The following is an 18,305-nucleotide window of genomic DNA, read 5'->3' as shown; positions in this document are numbered from 1 at the left end:
TCCTCCAGAGAAATCATCTCTGGCGGAAAAAAAAAAGATGGCTGCCGCCATAGGGAAAAGGGACTTAGTCCCTTTTCCATTTATATGGTGGCCGGTAGCGAGAGGAGAGCCGGGACTAGAGCACAAACTTCCAGTCCAGCAGGTAAGTGGGGACGGAGGGAGAGGGTGGGGAATTGGTTGAGTTTGTTTTGGGGGGTGGGGAGACAAAAGGGAGCAGCTCCCTGTTGTCTCCCCACATTTAGTTTTTTTTAAATGGTGCCACCCGGTGAAGGGCCTGGGTGGCTGGAACAACGTGCCAAGAATGTGTATTCTCCCCAACTTTTCCATCCCCCTGATTGGCTGAGTGTCCTTCCCTGTGTGTAAATGCATCATCCGTTTTGACAATTGCAGTAACAATTTATAGGGCGATGGCTGCTTCAAAAAATATCTATATTCTTGATTATTATTTGCAACCCCAGGATCCATAAAACTGCATGGAAGAATCTATTACTGCTCGGTGCAGACCCAAGACTGATGGATTACAACCGTCTATCCCCCTGTTCCTGGTTTCATTTGATAATGTCCCTGCAAAAATGTCGTCTGACAAAAATGTGGACAAAAAATGGCTGTGGTTTGCAGGGACATTATCACATTGAACATGCGGGGGACACCCCTGTAACCCCCAAAACCTTTTTTTTTTCAAGGGTAGCAGGGGACACCCCTACAAACCCCACCCCCTTTGACCCCATATATATGGTCACCATATATAAAGTCGCCACAGCCTTTTCCCGTTGCCCATTTATAGGGCGACCATATATATGGGAATAATATTACCGGATACTCTGTTGCTATCTTGGTCACTCGAGAGCAGTGGCAAAATCAATGAAACACCCTGCTGACCATCTTTGCCTAAGGTTATATAGCCCAATTCATGCACATCTGGCCAGAGGTGAATACAATTCAATTGAAATGGCACAATGACCATCTTCATAGCCTCTGTCGTTTGAGAGGCACCGTCCTTTATCCCGATGTTTGTACTCTAACTTTGAAATAAACAAGGGGTTATTTCTGATGCTGCATTTAAATTCTGCCCCTCTTACACATGGTGGTCCCAGGTGTATGGGGCTTTTTCAACAGGAACCACAAAGAAGGAATTGAATCAGATTCCGGATTCAGAACTTTGCCTACCCTTTTCTTCTTACTGGCTACAGATTCCTAAACTGTTTCGTCCGTAAACATTTCCTTCCACTTTGCTTTTGCCTTTCTACCATTCTTGGATTTGTTTTTAGCCTTTTCCGGTGGTTAAATGTTGCTCTCCACCAAGTGAGCTACTTCCGAACCATCAGCTCTATCAGAGAAATTGGATGTAGACACAGGGATAAGGTTCCTAGCTTCACTGGTCGCATTGGTGCACCCAGCCACGCAGATATTACGCTGCTTCAGAAGATCTTCTACCGGGTCCAATTTAACCTTCATTTCACGGAACTTCTAATTTGATATTATCGTAAAAAGAAACAAATGAACTCAGCACCATGTTTAATGTGGAAATTGAAGGGAAGTACGTTTTACATCACTATCGAGTTCTCTGGGAGTGCATGCCATTCCTGACAAGGTGAAGATAGGCCGTAGGATTCCGAGATCATATTAAAGGTAGATTGATGCTCAGTCATACATGGGGGCATGTGAGAAAAGCCAATCGAAGGGTCTTGAGCAGCTGTATGTTTTTCGTTGGTTGGCTGCTATGTGATAAGTGTAGAGGGCTGACGATCATTATGAACTCTAAAATACTTCCATCGCTTAGATAGTTAGTTTCTTCTTGCTGGTCAATTCTGCTTTTAACATTTGAATGCACTTCAGTGCTTGTGTCAGCTTTCTGGTACAAGTCCTTGATATTGTTTTGTATCAAAACAGTTTGAGAGGGTTTACTATGATTTTACCGAAAACATTTTATTCAAGGTATTTTTATTCGGTGGGGCTCACCCTACCAAGCCCCCTGTTTACCATTATTATTAGCCCCTTCCCCACCTGTTTTAACCCCTTACCCCCATTTATTCGGTAAAAATGTTTCGATAAAAAATACCTTGAATAAAAAATCATCAGTAAAATCACTGGATACCGTTTGAGAGACACTTTTGACGGCCACACATGAGGACGTGTCAGTTAATGGCCCATTACCAGATCCTCCTGAGGGGCACGCCACCTCCTCATTGAGCGAATTGCTTTCAGCATTAGTAGTAATTGCTGCATCATGAGTCTCCTCTCCAGATAATGGTGGTACAAAGGAGTGTTCTGTATTACTTTTTGGTGGTAGCTTAATGATATTGCCTTCTTCCAGGTCAACTGACATGAAGACTTCCTCCATCTGCCCCAGTGAGCCCACTTGGGGTGGTAGAATTGAGGAATTAGACAACATAGTCATTGAACATTTGGACGGTATGGACTTACTCCGTAAATTATACCTAACTGCTTTTGCGTGGCCAATACGATGTTACCGTTTGTGAACCGCCTCTATATCTAAGGAAAGTCTTTTAGGGAGGGAATATATTTGCCAATAACACCAGCAAGGGGTAGAAGGGCATAGAGCAAAGACCTGTGCAGGTCATCTCGCATACGAAGACACATGTGTTCACGGCCATCTACCAATTTCTTCAGGAACAATCAGAGTACCGTCAAGTCCTGTGAGCGTGTTAAGCAGAGCAGCTTACCGGAAAGAAACGGATCCTCTGACCGCAGACTAGCAGACTGCTGACTGCCCACACTTGGCAGCACGCTTCATGTGCTCCGTGATCCCGCAGAGCAGGGGGGCGGGGTTCAGAACCGGCCCACTGAATAATCCCAACAGCACTCCAAAAATGAAATGCCAGCCACTTGACAGCACACGTCCTAGTACTAGTATATTGTAGCGCCATTCATTGCCAACTCAAAAAATGTGGTTTCTCCCTGCACATTTTCATCTTCCGGACTTATCACCAAATCACTCACTTGTACAAATGAGCCTCGTTTCCGACTCCGCCGCAATCCTGCCATCACCACCATTTCTCCTCTGGCCATTCATTTCTCCGGTTATTTTTTTTCTATTGTCTAATTTAATTTTGTGTCTTTTGCAATGTGTTTGTTTTACCTATATTGCCAATTTAATGTGTAATCCACCTTGAAATTGTGTGTATTCTCCCAATTCTACATGCATTTCAATACAAGTGAATAGGGCTGCTGAAGTAACGTTTTCTCATCCGAAATAACCACCACCTTCCCCTTTCTCTCCTTCCGGTGAGCAGTCTAGTGCTCCATTCTCCGCCATTTTGCTTTGCCTGTGACAGAATGCTGATCTCGTTCCAGAGACCCACTGTACTCATGGTAAGACTCCCTTATTTTTCCTTTGTTAAACCTAGGAAGCGGTGCTAATAGCGTTAAGAACCCATTATATTAAGCACCAATTCCACCAGCTGTACTGGGTGGTAACGTCCCTTGTGCCTTTAACTTGGGCCCCGGACCGTTAGCCCCGTTACAGCCTGTGGGTGCTTAACACAAAAGGTGTCTGGGAAATGCCTTTTTCTCTGTTCTCAAAGGGAGGGTACACCGTTTTTTTTCTAGAAGCACAAGAGGGATATGCTTGAGAGATATGAGATAAAAGTCCAACCTTGTGGAGATGAACATTAATGTTGGAGACACCGTTTTGGCTAGCACAAAAGTATCCCAAGTTCGTAGAACATTAAAAGGAAGAATGTCTTTTAATTTAGATCTTGCAAAAACTTCCAATCAAATGTATAATTTAATAAAATGGCTTTACCCGTCTTTTACCAATACACCTATGTTTAGCCAGGGGTCTGCAAACCTGTGGCCCTCCAGATGTTTTGCACTGCTACCCTAATGATCATTCACCACTGAATGTAGTGTCTATGGCTGAAGGCAGTTGTATTCCAATATATTTGGAAATCCAAAGCTTTCAGACCCCTTTATTAAGAAAATCCTAAGGAGGATTTGTTTAAAAGTTTGTGTTTAGGGCAGGAATTGATCATTGTGAGCATATGAAGGCTTCATCGCCACCTCCCTTATGGACCCGTCTTGGAATCCAAGTGAAGGGCTGCAAAGTCAAGGGCAGTTTCCAATTGAGCTTGGTTTGATCTGTTATGATAAAGGGTCCCACACCGCAGTCCTACCTTATTTAAGCTCCCCTACCACTGCTGATTTATTACTGCCAACCTTTTTTTCTTTCTGTTATTTTCTCTTGGTCGTCTGTAGCCTTGCACACCCTCAAGAAATGTGGTATTTGCAATCTCATAGCCAAGTAGAGATAATAAGGAATGTTGCTCGTTGGATCATTCCATACTATAACAAGATTCACAATTTTGCCTGAGTCAAACATGAAGTCGAGCCAAGTCCTGCGCAGATCACACAACACCCTGGGAAGTCCCAGAACACTTCTCCAGTTTCTTTCATCTAGCACCTTCAGACATTTTTCAATCTCCAAGGTCCCAAAGCTCAGAGCGAAAGAGAAAAGTTGATGCAGAGTTGGCTTGATTTGCTTCCACCAAAGGGCCTAGGATATATCCTCATGTCAAGAGTCAAAAATCACCATGGCTCCCCCCAATCAAGTTTACCACTAACTGTAACCCCAATGTATGTGAAATCGCAGGGTGTCCACAAATAATGCAATATACAGAGTCCTAAGATCCCCTTAGCTTGGAAGCAACAGAGTGCTATACTTAGAGAACGAGCCCCGCAGGTTACAAGTAAGGGCGGTGGATACATAGGGGGGAGAGGGAGCTCCTCAAGGGGAGAAATTGAGTTGAGTGGCATTAACAGCGATTTGAGAGATGCTCCTTAAGGAGTATAGTCTTCGTGTCCTTCCTGAAGTGTCGGGTGATGGGGAGGGGGCAGTCTTATATGGATGCAATGCAGGAAAAGGCAGGTTCCTATTTTACCTTCTAGCAGTTCTTAGTTTCAAGGCTGGCAATGCTGTGGCTTTTTCTCAAAATGTACTTCTAATCCAAGCACTGTTGAAAAATCATGAGTCTGGATTATGGCTCATTGCAGACCTCTTGAGTTGCATCCATGATATTCAGGTGACAGGAGGTAAACCAACCAATGAATATGAGATGTAGTAGCTGTAAATAATTGGGTCTTAGAGAAGAGCCTCGGAATGTCAGCAGCCTATCAAATAAATAGAGTGAGGGCCAAAACAAGTCCTTGTTTCAGTGCGAGGTGAAAATGTAATGTGTGGCATTGCCCTTAGCATCTAATCCTATGATGGCTGAGATGTTATTAATGTAATAGTTCCATGATTGCACTCACCAGAAACATTGTTTATTATTATCTTCCATATTTATGAGTACTCAACCTGAAACAGTCATACGTGTAAATAGTACATAGTCATTGCTGAGCAATACATGATTATCAACATGTCTTTAGAAGGAATTTACCTATGTACCAACTTTAAGGCCCACCACAATAAAACTTACGGCTGAATGTTCTCCAGACTGTCAGATTCACCTCACAATTCGATGACAAGTTCCACCAAGATGACTATTGATCAAGAGACAGAGAGAGGCAGAGAGAGGCGGAGAGAGGTGGAGAGAGGCAAAGAGGCAGAGAGGCAGAGCCCTGGTTCACTTGATATCCCCTAACCCAGTAGGATAATAGTCAGTAATTCAGCAATCAACAACTGGAATTTGGATTTTCTCAATCAAATTTTGGACACTACCGCAAAAATAATCGGAAATGATTAAAATCATGTATACTTAATATTTGTGCAAATACACCTTTCACTTTGTAGACACACTCCAACAGCCAAGTAGCACACGCAAAGGAATAAATAAGCTGTTTGTATGTGTAATAGAACGCTGTAGATTTATTGTCCCACAGCAGACCTAGTGATTTGAACGGGTGGCCATGTTGAAAAGATTACTTTCTCTGGCTGATGGTGCCAAATACCCCCTCAACTCCTTTACTGAATTGTAAAACAGCAGAATGCCATTGAATGAGGCTCAGTAATTTTAAATCAAATATTTTACTCACAAACCTTTGAAGAACAGTCCAACATTAATTATAACGTTTCTGTGTCTGGATAGCATATTGTTAACAGTTTTTTTTGCAAGTACTAATGGCAAAATGGAACTCCTCCAATCATTTTATTGAGGAAGCAGCAATTAAAACGTGCATTCGTGCAAAAATGAAAGGATTTCTGCAAAGAGTGTATGGTAAAATAACAGAGAACTATTTTCCGTCTTAATGAATTAAACTGCAGGGCTTTGCATTTGGTTAATGAGGCGGGGGCTTGAATACAGGGCCCTTTAAATAATTGTCACCCCTCTACACCTCACATCTCGAAAAAGGAGACGTTTACAATGTCTTGCTGCTTTCCATGTTCCTTATATGTTTTTATATCCATGGGCTTTCCAAGAAATAGAGAAAGAACAGTGTGCCAATGACGTAATGAACATGTAGACATTTTTAATCATTCTTGATATTTTGGTCGAAACTGCAATAAAAAGCCAAGAAAAAAATATTTGGCGTTTAAAAAGGTCCACCTTTCAGACCCTCTAATCAGTACACTTTCCTTCACATCAAAACCCATGCCGCCTTTAAGACCCCCAGCCTAAAGTAACCATATAAGAAAGGCCCTAAATTAACTCAAGAACAAAGTGCAGCACTGCATCCTTGGATGCGCCCCTGTACTCCTCCAACACAAGCCTACTCAGGAATCTTGAAAACTTGCTGCAGCTCCAAAGGGATGCACACGCTTTGCAGCCCATTGGCACTGCCTCTGGCACGCACTTTCAATTCGCATTTGCAACGAAGCAAGCCACATCGCCGTTAGAAACAAACCAAAAACTCAACTTTTTTCGACCCTCTGCAGACGCTGTCCACAAAGGCATGCAGCATCTTCAGACGGTTCGCTGGATGTCTTTGTGCTTGATAGGTCGATCAGTCATGTATTAGTTAATTAATTCATGCATTCATTCATTCATTCATTCATTCATGTAACATATTTCAGGAACCAGCTCTTAGGTCTCTGGTTCAGGTTGGATTTTAACACTGATGGTTTAATAACCCTAATGCCTTGCTACTATCAGAACCCATGTGAGCTAATATACTGACGTAGCTGAATGTTTCACTTAGAGTTATTATACAGGCTCTCCAATATACACATGCCAAGCTTCCTGCGCACGTATGCGTGTGAAAGTCTAATAATGTTTCTACTTACTGCCTCATTACAGATAAATGTTAAGTGTAATAAAAAATATAGCTAAGGAATTCACCTTTGAAACTTTTCTCGGTAAAATGAAAGCTGGGTGCTGATCTATAACAGGGCTACGAAAACATTTTAAAACAATTCATATATATAGGAAAACATATTTAATAGAATGCATCTATACAAGAGGTGCAACACAGCATACTAAAAAATCCCTAAATTTAAAAATGCTATTATTAAAACCACACATAATAAATGCAAGGCAAAACGGGAGGCAGCATAGGTGCACCTAGAAATAAGTCGTATGACTCTGGGTAGATCGGGGGACAGTTTTTATTTCCTTCAAAACGGAAATCAGAGGTTTGACATGGAGAAAATGATAGTCTAGTACAACAGCTTGGTAAGCAAATAATAGGGAGTACTGCTGTAGCCTCCAGCGGGAGTCAGGAGAACAACCTCAGATTGGGGGCAGTGCATTCAAACTTCTGGGCCCCAACAACCAACTTGGCTCCAGAATGAAGCACTGCCTTCAGAGGGGGCAGGAGGGGAGCAAGGATTCTGTAAACGGAGTGAACAATGTTTGGAATCTAAGCTTGGATAAGGGAATGATAATTGTAAAACACGATAAAATGGTCTACAGATTTTTAAGAAGACAGTGAACGTCAGCAGATTTAACTAAAGAAGTGATCAACACCTCATTGTCATTGGTGACTTCAACCTCCCCTCTCTGCTGCACTATCCACTGACTTTAACTCTCTTTTACTTAACCACTCACTCTGCTGCCCACTCTTTGCCCACCGATTCAAATGGAAAGTCCCATGACCTTATTCCCATCTCATCTCTCAACTCTCTGCCTCTAATATCTCCAGCGGGCATTCTCACTCTGATCACTCAAACATTGGTGCTTCAACCTCCACTCCTGCTTCTTCCTCACTCTCTCGAGCTACTACAACTATTGCAAAGTGAAAGTTTCCCTCCCCCAAACTCCCTCACTACCTCTCTGACCTACACCACTCTCTCTCCTCCTACACTTCACTGACTTTAAGACTGCTCTTCATGTTCGCTTTTCCTCTCATTACCCTCTTACTAAACTCACTCCTATATCCTCCCCTCATCCACCCTGCATTACACCTCTCATCCACACCCTTAAAACAACAATGCGGAAAAAGCTTTGCACTTGGCAAAGGTCAAGACACTTCGCTGTTCGCCAACTCTATCTCACTGCTCTTAAAAACTATTCCTCTACTCTTGACTCTACCAAACATGACTTCTACCCATCTCTCATTTTGTCTCAATACTCCTAACCTAGGTGACTCTGAAAATATCTCAATTCAATTCTCTCACCTCCTAAACCCACCTCCATCTCCTCTACTCTTCCGACAAATTACCTTGCTCTCTACTGTGCCTCTAACATTTCTACCATTCACAATACCCTTGCTAATTACCATTATCCCTTCCTCCTGCTCACTTTTCTCTACCACTCCTAACCTCCTATGCCGCTATTATGTCTTCCTTTGCCCCACCAACTCTGCTGAGATTTCCCTACTACTCAAAGCTAACTCTTGTTGTGTCCTCACTGTCCCCGCACATTGTGAAGCACATAGCTCCCAGTGTAGCACCACATTTTACTTCACTCTTCAACTCCTCTCTTGAAAATGCCACTTTTCCCTCATCATATAATATAGCTACTATCATCCCTCTCCTTAGGAAACCTGGCTTAGATCCCAACTGTCCTGCCAACTTTTTCCCGCTCTCTCTTTTATCACACTATTCAAAAATCCCAGAGCGATTAGTATTCAATCAGGTCAATGAGTTTCTTTTTTTTTTTTATAACTCTGTTTATTGAGTTTAAAAGCATAACATAATAACAAGAAACATGAATCATCGGCATACAACAAATGAGAGAGGAATAGCAGTATCAAAGGCAGTATCAAAAGCAAGAGGGGCTCCGCAGGGTCGAGGGCCCAGGACAGTTTCAGGGCAAGGCAGGCAAATAATGTTATTCAGGATGCTGAACTGTATCCATCGGCGGGGTCCAATGCGCATCAAGCCATTTGCCCCATATTTTTTCGAATTTGCGGGGGCAACCCCATGCGTTATAGATCCGACGTTTTGAAGCCGCGCACCTGTCCAGGTCATTCCTCCAGCGGTTCAGGCACAGTGGATCTGCAGAACCCCATTTAGCCATGATAAGTCTCTTGCCGGCCCCTAACGCTATTAACAGGAACATTTTTTCATGTTTTGTCAGGTCTACTTCCGCCCAGATGCCTAAGAGTACCATTTTGGGTTCCCCAGGGATTGGTGTTTCCATGGCGGCAGAGATCATATTAATACAGTCCCCCCAGAAGACCTGTAGCACTTGGCAATCCCATATCATATGGTAGAAGGTGGCTGGCTCAGTTTTGCATCTGTTGCATGTCCCATCTTCTACCCCCCCCCCAATCTGGCCATTGCAGTACATGAGTGATAAGAGCGGTGAAGGATTCTCAGTTGTATTAGTCTGAGTTTATTTTCTATCCCAATTTCCCTGGGGGACATTAATGCATCAACCCAATCTTCCGGCTCCAGTTGCCCCACATCCCTTTCCCACTTTGCTTTGAGCCCGTCAAGCTGTGTAGCCCCAAAAGAATTGAGGGCCTGATAGAGAGTGGATGTGACCTTTGAGGGGATGCCTTGCGGGAGGATATTGGTCTCAATGGGAGAGCATGGGGGTATGTTTGTAATGTCTGGGAATTTGGTGCGGATGGCGTGGGCCAACTGCGCATACCGAAACCGGTCCATGGGCGCCAGATCAAACTGCACTTGCATGGTCCCGAAGTCTAGGAGGCGACCCCCCTGTATCACATGTGCCAGTGTGTGTATCCCTTTTGTGTGCCAGTGAGCGAAAGAGCCCATTTTCACTACTTCTGGGAGGAGTGCGTTGGGCCATATAGGTTGGGACAGTGTTGGGATTCCTTTCCAGCCGATCAGTTTGTGTGCTTCCCGCCAAGCTCGACGGACATGATGAGTCGTCTTGGGTAACTTCGGGAGATGGTTGTGGGTGGCATACAGTGTCTGCAATGGGGTTAACGGGGTCATGGTCTCTAGCTCGATACGGATGTGCGGTAGTGTGGGGTCTGCATGCATCCAATCGTTTACCACTCCGATCTGTATCACAAGGTAATACGTACGTATGCATGGTAAACCGATACCCCCTCCCAGACCGATCTCTGGAGCGTATCAAGGGCGATTCTGGATTGCTTCCCTCCCCATAGTAGCATGTGGAGATTCCTATCGATAAGTGCGAAGGTTTCTCTGGGGATGGTGAATGGGGCATTTTGGAGAATGTAGAGGAGTCTGGGGAGGGTCATCATTTTGAATAGTGCGGCTCTGCCCATTAGCGACAGGGGGAGTGATTGCCAGTGGGAAGTGTGTCTGTTGAACCGCTCTAGTACTGGTTGTAGGTTCAGCTGGGGGAACCTTTCAAGTGTCGGATCGAGTCGTATGCCTAGATATGTAAATTCCCTGATAGAGATATCGTATGGGCAGGACTCAGGAATCGGGGATTCACCACCCTGGATTGGGAAGTAAATGGTTTTGGTTTCATTCACTTTCAGGCCCGCAAAGTTTTGATATTCCCTAAGGATGAGGGAGACAATAGGTCATGAGGTGCACGGGTTACTGAGGTAGACAAGGAGGTCGTCCGCATAGAGCGAGAGGCGGTCTTCACCTCCCCCCGGCCAGGCAAACCCAGTCCAGTTGGTGTTAGCTCTGAGCTCAATAGCAAGTGGTTCGATGGCCAGGAGGAAGAGAAGCGGAGACAGCGGGCACCCCTGTCTCGTACCCCTAATTAAGGGGAATGATTTAAAGGATCTGCCATTCACTATTACCGTGGCCTCCGGGGATGCATAGAGCAGCCTGACCCATGATATGAATGCTTGCCCTAGGTTCATCCGGTCCATGATTGCCCACAGAGCGTCCCACCCCACAGAGTCAAATGCCTTTTCAAAGTCCACCGCCAGGAGGGCTAGTGGGGCCGGTATTTCTTTGGCTCTGGTCAGCGCCAGTTGGATTCTGCGTAGATTCATACGAGTGGATTTATTGGGCATAAATCCACATTGGTCCGGATGGATAAGGGTCTCTATTACCTTCAGAAGCCTGTTGGCGAGTGCTCTGGAGAGGACCTTGGCTTCTCCATTAATTAGTGAGATGGGGCGATAGGAGGCACATTCCTCCCAAGGTTTCCCTGGTTTATGTATGACTACTATGCATGCCTTCCTGAGGTCCGAGGGGAGCGCCCCAAGTTCTTTGCTGCGTAGGAACATGCAGTGCATATGGGTCGATAGTGTACCTCTGAGGTATTTTCATGTTTATGTGGGGAAACCGATGGGACCCGGGGTTTTCCCGGGCTGGAGCTGTGTTAGGGCCTCTTGCACCTCGGCCTCTGTGAGTTCCGCATTCAGGAATTCCGACTGGTGTTGTGAGAGTTTTGGGATCTCGATCCGGTCGAGGTAGTGGGAGGGTACAGCCGGTGAGCTCTCGGCGGGTGGGGTGTAGAGCTTCTCGTAGTAGGTGGCAAATGCTTCGACAATGTCAGAATCATCTGTGAGTAGTGTGCCATCCGGTGATTTAATGGCCCATACATGTCTCCTGTTTTGTTCCCGCCTCTCCAACCAGGCCAGTGTCTTGTTTGCTTTGTCGCCACGTTCATAAATTTGACTCCGGACGAGCTGGTGGGCTGTTCGTGCTGTGTCCAGAGCTAGGTTACTGAGGGCATCTTGTGCCGCGGTCAGGGCATCCTTCGTCTCCCGGTCGCTGTGTTCTAGGGTCTGTTGCTCACACTCCAGGACATGTGCCTCTGCCTCTCTGATCTTTTGGACTTGTCTTTTTTGGTGGGCGGAAACCGCCGAGATAGCTTCTCCCCGAAGAACTGTCTTATATGCCTCCCAGATCGAGATCGGACAGTCCACTGAGCCCTTGTTGATTTCGAAATACTCTGTTGTCTTTTTTTCCAGTTCCTCCGCTATCTCGGGGAGCCGCAGATGGTAAATGTTCAGGCGCCAGTTGCGATCCGGACCTGGGCAGGCATTCTTCAGGGTTAGGAGAAGTGGAGATTGGTCCGAGACACCCCTTGCGAGGAATTCGGTGGCCAGGAGTCTGTGGTTTATGTTACTGGGGATGAAGGCATAATCAATCCTGGAGAACGATTTGTGCACGCCGGAGAAGAAGGAAAAACCGGCCTCGTCGCCATGGAGTGAGCGCCATGTGTCTGTCAGTCCCAGGGCTTCGGCGAACATGGCGAGTGGCGTAGAGGCGGGGCGGCATCCAGATCTCCTATGAGATCTATCGAGAGCAGTGTCCATGACTTTGTTAAAGTCCCCCCCTATCACCCACAGATCGGCCTCTTCCTCCAGGAGGACATTTTGCAGTTCAGACAGTAGTTCCTTTGTGAAGATGGGGGGGGGGCATAAATTGCTGCAAGGCCCCATTTCTCGCCCCAAATATCGGTGAATATCATCACATATCGGCCCCGGGGGTCAGCTTTGACCTTCCTAACCTGTAGGGGGGCGCGTTTGTGGACGAGCATCATCGTGCCCCTGGCGCCTTTCGTGAATCCAGCCTGGTAGGTGTGTGGATAGTTGGACCTTTTGAAAAATTTGGTGTCCGTACCGATCAGATGCGTTTGTTTAGAAGAGCTATGTCTGGCGAGTAGCGCTTGAGATATTGGAGCACTAGCCTTCGCTTTATGCTGGAGCCCAGTCCGTTAACATTCCAGGACAGTAAGGATACCTTGTTGGAGTTCATTCTATCTGCGTGGGTGCTGTAACATGGCATCTGGAAGGATCAATGGCAGTTGCATAGTGTTCAAGGGAGTGCAGGGATGCTCCAGCAGAGGAAACGCCCGTGGGTCGCCCTGTGGTGACATGCTAGACGCCTGGACAATATTGGTATCGGCTGTCTCGCCCGTAGGCCATGCAGGCCCCCCTCACCAGTGCTTGTCAGTGTCATGCCTTCTCGATCCGTGATTCTGATTCTTAATATACCTAAAACACCCGCCTCCCTGTACTTCCCCCACAACTGGGAGCACCTGTCGCCCGAACATCAAACTTATAACTTGGTGAACTTCCTCGGGATAGCCCGGACTGTGATAGCGCTTGCGACGCACTAGGTGTGGCAGCCGCTAAGTGAGCGTTCCCATGTTATTGTGGTGCAGAATCGTCCCCATATTGCGTAGAGTTTATCCCTTCTCTGTAAGGTTCCCAGCCGCGCCGTCGTCTGTATTGGTCGGGGATCGAGGGGGCGAGGGCCGCTCGGACCAGGGCTTCTGTGTGGGCGGGCCCGGTGGTGTGCGCCCCGCTCCAGAGCCCGAGAGGACTTAAGTTTCAAGCCAGTCCCATGCCTCCTTGGGGTTGTGGAAGAGGTAAGTGGTGCCCTCATAGTAGACTTTGAATAGTGCCGGGAAGAACAGGGCGTATTTGACAGATAACGACTGGAGTTTCCTCTTAACGGAGTCGAATGACTGGTGGGCCTTTTGGACTTCCTTGGTGTAATCGGGATAGAACCCGACCTTGTATTCATTGTACGTGATCGGGCCGGAGGCCCTAGCCATTCTATCCCGATTACAGCAAGGACTTCCTTGGTGTAATCGGGATAGAACCCGACCTTGTATTCATTGTACGTGATCGGGCCGGAGGCCCTAGCCATTTGCAGGATCGCATCGCGGTCCCGGTAGTTCAGCAGCCTTGCGATCATTGTTCTAGGTGGGGCTCCCGGGGTAGGTCGGCCAGTGGGCACCCTGTATGCTCTTTCTATGGAGAAAAATTTGGATTGCTTTTTAGGAGCAAAGACGTGGGTCAGCCAGTCTTCAAGGAACAGTTCAGCACTGGGGCCCTCTTCTTTCTCCGGTATTCCAAGGATCCTCAGGTTATTGCACCGCGCTCTCCCCTCATTGTCCTCAGCGCGATATTCCAGCTGGGAGACTTTCGGGGTGTTTGCGGCAAGGTGCTGTTCCAGGTGATGGACGGTGTCTTCTGTGGCAGACACCCTTTGTTCCGCCTCGCCCACCCTAGCTGAGAGGTTGCGTAGATCCTGGCGGATAAGGGAGACCTCTGAGGACAGGCCGCCAATTTTGAGTTCCAGCGACGTTCTCGAGTCCCCAATCGCCTTCATGAGGTCAGAGAGACCTTCCTGTTCCGGATTCTGCGTTCCCTGGCGGGGGGGGGGGGGCTGTTGTGTAAAAGTCCATCTTACTTTGAAGAGTTTGTCGTTTAGATTTTTCTTTCCCCATGTCGCAGGTGGCACACCCAGTATGGCAGCAGGCAAGTGTATATTACGTAGTTGGGCCAGGAGTGACACAAGGGTACCCTGGTGTATTCACACGGGATCGGTGTCGAGGTCAGCGGAGTGTATGTCTCTGGGGTGTGGGTCTCTCACACAGACTGGTAGGCCAGGCGGGTGGGGGGGAGCTCGCCTCGTAGTAGCGGTGTCCTGTAGGAGCTGTTTCATGGATCGACCCTCACATCTGCGCCCCCACCGCTGTCCAGGTGTGTTGAGACCCTGATCAGACGGAGACTGCTTGGAGGGAGTGCGGGATCGTATCCCTATAACATTCCCTGGGGGAGCGCAGGTTATTGCCTGTTACGGTCCTTAAGATTTCTGATCAAGGGCTGCACTGGCCCTGTTGCCGGAGCAGGTTTATAAGAGGCCGTGCAGGGCAAGGGGGGAAGAAGCAGGGTTGGCTCCTGGGCCCACTCACACCCCTACCTGGCCGTGGTCGGGTCCATTGCCTTCGTGTTGTCTTCCAGAAAGGGAGCGCGGCACTAGATCTTCCTAGGCGTGCCGCGGCTCAACCCTGGGCGGTGCAGTCTCGCTGATGGGGGGGGGGACTGCCGATGAGAGGCTGGTGGTGAAGGTCCGGGCCTGGGACGAGCACTTCAAGTAGCCGCCGGGTCTGGGACGAGGAGGCGCCGGAGCACTTCCCGCGTAATCCTCTGCCGGCACGGGAGGGAGTGTGTGGGATTCTCCAGCGGGTTGCAGATCGGAGCCTCTTCAGCCCCACCTCCTGACAAGGTTCGGAATCAGTCGGGCAGAGGGGGTCGCACTAGCGACTCCGGTGGTCCCGGCAGAGCATCTCAGGGCGTGCTTTGTCGGCTCGCCAGCGCCCCCTCAGCGTGTATCCCGGCTCCAAAGCGTTGGCATGCCCCGGAGGGGGAGGGGTGAGCAGTCGCCTCCGCTCACGCTGCACTAGCCGCGGTGCGCCCGCCAGCCAGCCAGCCGGCGGTCTTCGAGCCGGAGTTGGGCTCTCCAGGATCCGATTCGCCCCAGAACTGCGGCGACAGTTGCCCAAGTGCGTTTGCCAATGTTCATAGGGAGATGGGGTTCTCTATAGCAGGAAAAAGGGTTTATTCAGAAGGATATATGCAGCAGCCCCGGGAGCCAAAGTGTTTAGGTCCACATGCGTCGCTCACGCATGCGCAGTCCCCGTCAATGAGTTTCTTGATACTCACAACCTCCAGGACTCTCATCAATCTGCTTTCCAACCTTTGCATTCTACCGAGACAGTTCTACTCAATATCAACAACTTCACCTCTTCTTCTCTGCATGTAAACTTTTAATCTATTCTTATTCTTCTCTTTGCTGCATTTGATACTGTCAAACATTCGGATTGTCTCTCTACATCTCTCCTTATGATATGATATGATTAGTCATTTATAACGTGCCTGTACACAATGTTTCTAGGCGCAACAAGACAAGGAAGGGTAGACATAGGGAGGACAAAACAAACAATCTTTCTAGGCCTTGTGTCATTCAGATCGTGAAAGTGTGAGGGGGAGGGAATAGGAGAAGTGCCATAGGGACGGATGGGGGAGAGTGCAGTGGTGAAAAATGTGGTGTTGCCAGGGGGTGGCTCAAGTAATTGCAGAGGTAAGTGCAGGGAAACTGTAGGGTTGCAAATACAGTCCCTAACTGGGAGGGAAGCCCGGAGGCACTGCAAGGGGCTACTGGTTGTGCAGGAGCCTGGTGCCTGTGAGGTTCAGTGGGTAGCCAGGTAACCAATTAGTGAAGCAGACAGGAGCATCAGCAGGGGAGAGAGGGAGAGAAAGAGGAAGTGAAGAGGAAGGTCTTGAGTTGCTTCCGGATCCTTAAGTGGTTGTTCTCAAGAGTGAGATATTGGCAGGGATGCCGTTCTTGAGGGAGGCCCCAGACGCGGACAGAGATCTACCCCCCCCAATCTCTACCTAGTGAAATGTCTAACCCTCAAAGAGTTGGAGGTGGATGAGCGGAGTGCTCAAGAAGGAAGATGCTTAGTAATAGAGCGTTGGATGTAGTGTGGTCCCCGGCCCCAGAAAGCCTTGTGGACGATGCCGAGGGTCTTGAACTTTATCCTTGCAGCCACCGGGAGACAGTGGAGAGATTTCAGGGCTGGAGAGATACGATCCCCGGGCTTGAGGCAAAGAACAAGGCTTGCAGTCCTGTTATGGATTAGTTGCAGGGGGCGAAGTGTAGAGGCAGGCAGATTTAGAAAGGAAAGTGAGAAAGGGAAGAATACCTCGGAGGAGGTGCAGCTGGTAGTGAGACTTCTTAGAGATGTCAGAGATGTGAGGAGAGAAGGAGAAGGTGGAGTCGAAGTTGACCCTGAGGTTGTTCGCCTCGCAGGAAGGTGCAGGTACTGGGCCCAGGGTTGGTGGCCAGAGTGAAAGAGGGAAAGCGGGAGCGAGGGTCCCAATAAGAAGGATCTCAGTCTTACTGGCATTAAGGCAGAGATTGTTGGAAGCACACCATTGCTGAATTGCGGATAGACAGGCAGGTCTGAGCGAGAGAGCAGAGGAGGCTTGAGGGGAGCCTGAAGGAGAGCTGAGTGTCATTCGCATGACACTGAAAGTTAGTACATAAGGTAGAGATGAGGCAGGCCAGAGGCGCCAAGTAATGGTTGAAGAGCCACAGTGAGAGGTTAGACCCCTGGGGAACACCACATTAAAGGAGAGAGGTGGTAGAGAGAAAGGAGCCAAGTTGTACCTGGGAGGGTCAGTCAGAGCGAAAGGAGGTCAACCAGCCTAGGGCCTGGCCCATGATGTCCAAGTTGTCACGGAGATGATTGATCAGGGTGGCGTGGTTGACCGTATCGAAAGCAGAGGATAGATCAAGGAGAATGAGGACAGAAGGAAGGTTAGCATAAAGATTATAGAGCAAGTCTTCATAGGTGTTCAGGAGAGCAGTAACCGTGCTTCTGGATGCTCTTAAGTAAGACGGGTTGTCATGGAAATAACCAACAGATTCTGAATGGAGAGTAAGCTGGGTGTTGGCCAGCTTCTTCGGGAGTTTGCCTAGGAAAGGAGTGATAGAGATTGAGTGGTATTTTTCCGGAGAGGAAGGATTGCCAGAGGGCCTTTTTAGGAGGGGGGGCACAAGGGAGTACTTCAGGGAGGAAGGGAATATTCCAGTGGCAAAAGAGTGATTGCAGAAATTGGCCAATCCTGGCGCGAGGGTCTCAATGTGATCCTTGATGGTTCTAGAGGTGCAGGGGGCACCTGCTTTGACAAGACTTTCATAGATCAGACTTGTCTAGAAACATCACTGGGAGTGAACAAGAGGAAGGATGAGAAAGGAAGATGAGAGCTGGCCTGAGAGGGGCCGTGAGTGGTAGGGAGAGAGGAAGAGCAGAGAGTGGAAGGCATGTCCTGAGTTTTAGAGGTGAAGTGAGAAGCTAGTGCAGTCAAAGTGTTATGGGAGGGAATAGGAGAGGAGGAGACTGCAGCAGGATTAGGCAGCTCCTTGCAGATTTTGAAAAATGTGGCCGAGTTGTTAGAGCCTGCCGAGATGCAGGCTTGGATGTAAGCTCTCTTCTTGGACAGGACAGAGAGTCTATATGGCCTTCGGAGTAAGCGGCAGGCCAGTTTGTCAGAGGATGAGCCTGATGCCCTCCACTCCCACTCAGCCACCCTACACTTGTGCTTAAGGTTAGCGAGGTCAGAATCATACCAAGAGTTTTACTTGAATGTGGGCTTCAGACGGATCCTCATGACAGGGGCAAGGACATCAAGAGTGTTAGAGATTGAGAGATGCAATTTGGGGAGGACTGTGTCAGAGTGTGAGTCAGCCTCAGGAGTAGGAGAAGGAGAAAAAGTAGTGGAGAAAGCCTCCACTGACACATGCT

The sequence above is a fragment of the Ambystoma mexicanum genome, chromosome 4p (assembly GCF_040938575.1).
Source record: "Ambystoma mexicanum isolate Mex_15411 chromosome 4p, UKY_AmexF1_1, whole genome shotgun sequence".
Classification (NCBI taxonomy): domain Eukaryota; kingdom Metazoa; phylum Chordata; class Amphibia; order Caudata; family Ambystomatidae; genus Ambystoma; species Ambystoma mexicanum.
The sequence above is the reverse complement of the archived record's forward strand: the minus strand, read 5'-3'. Positions refer to the sequence as shown.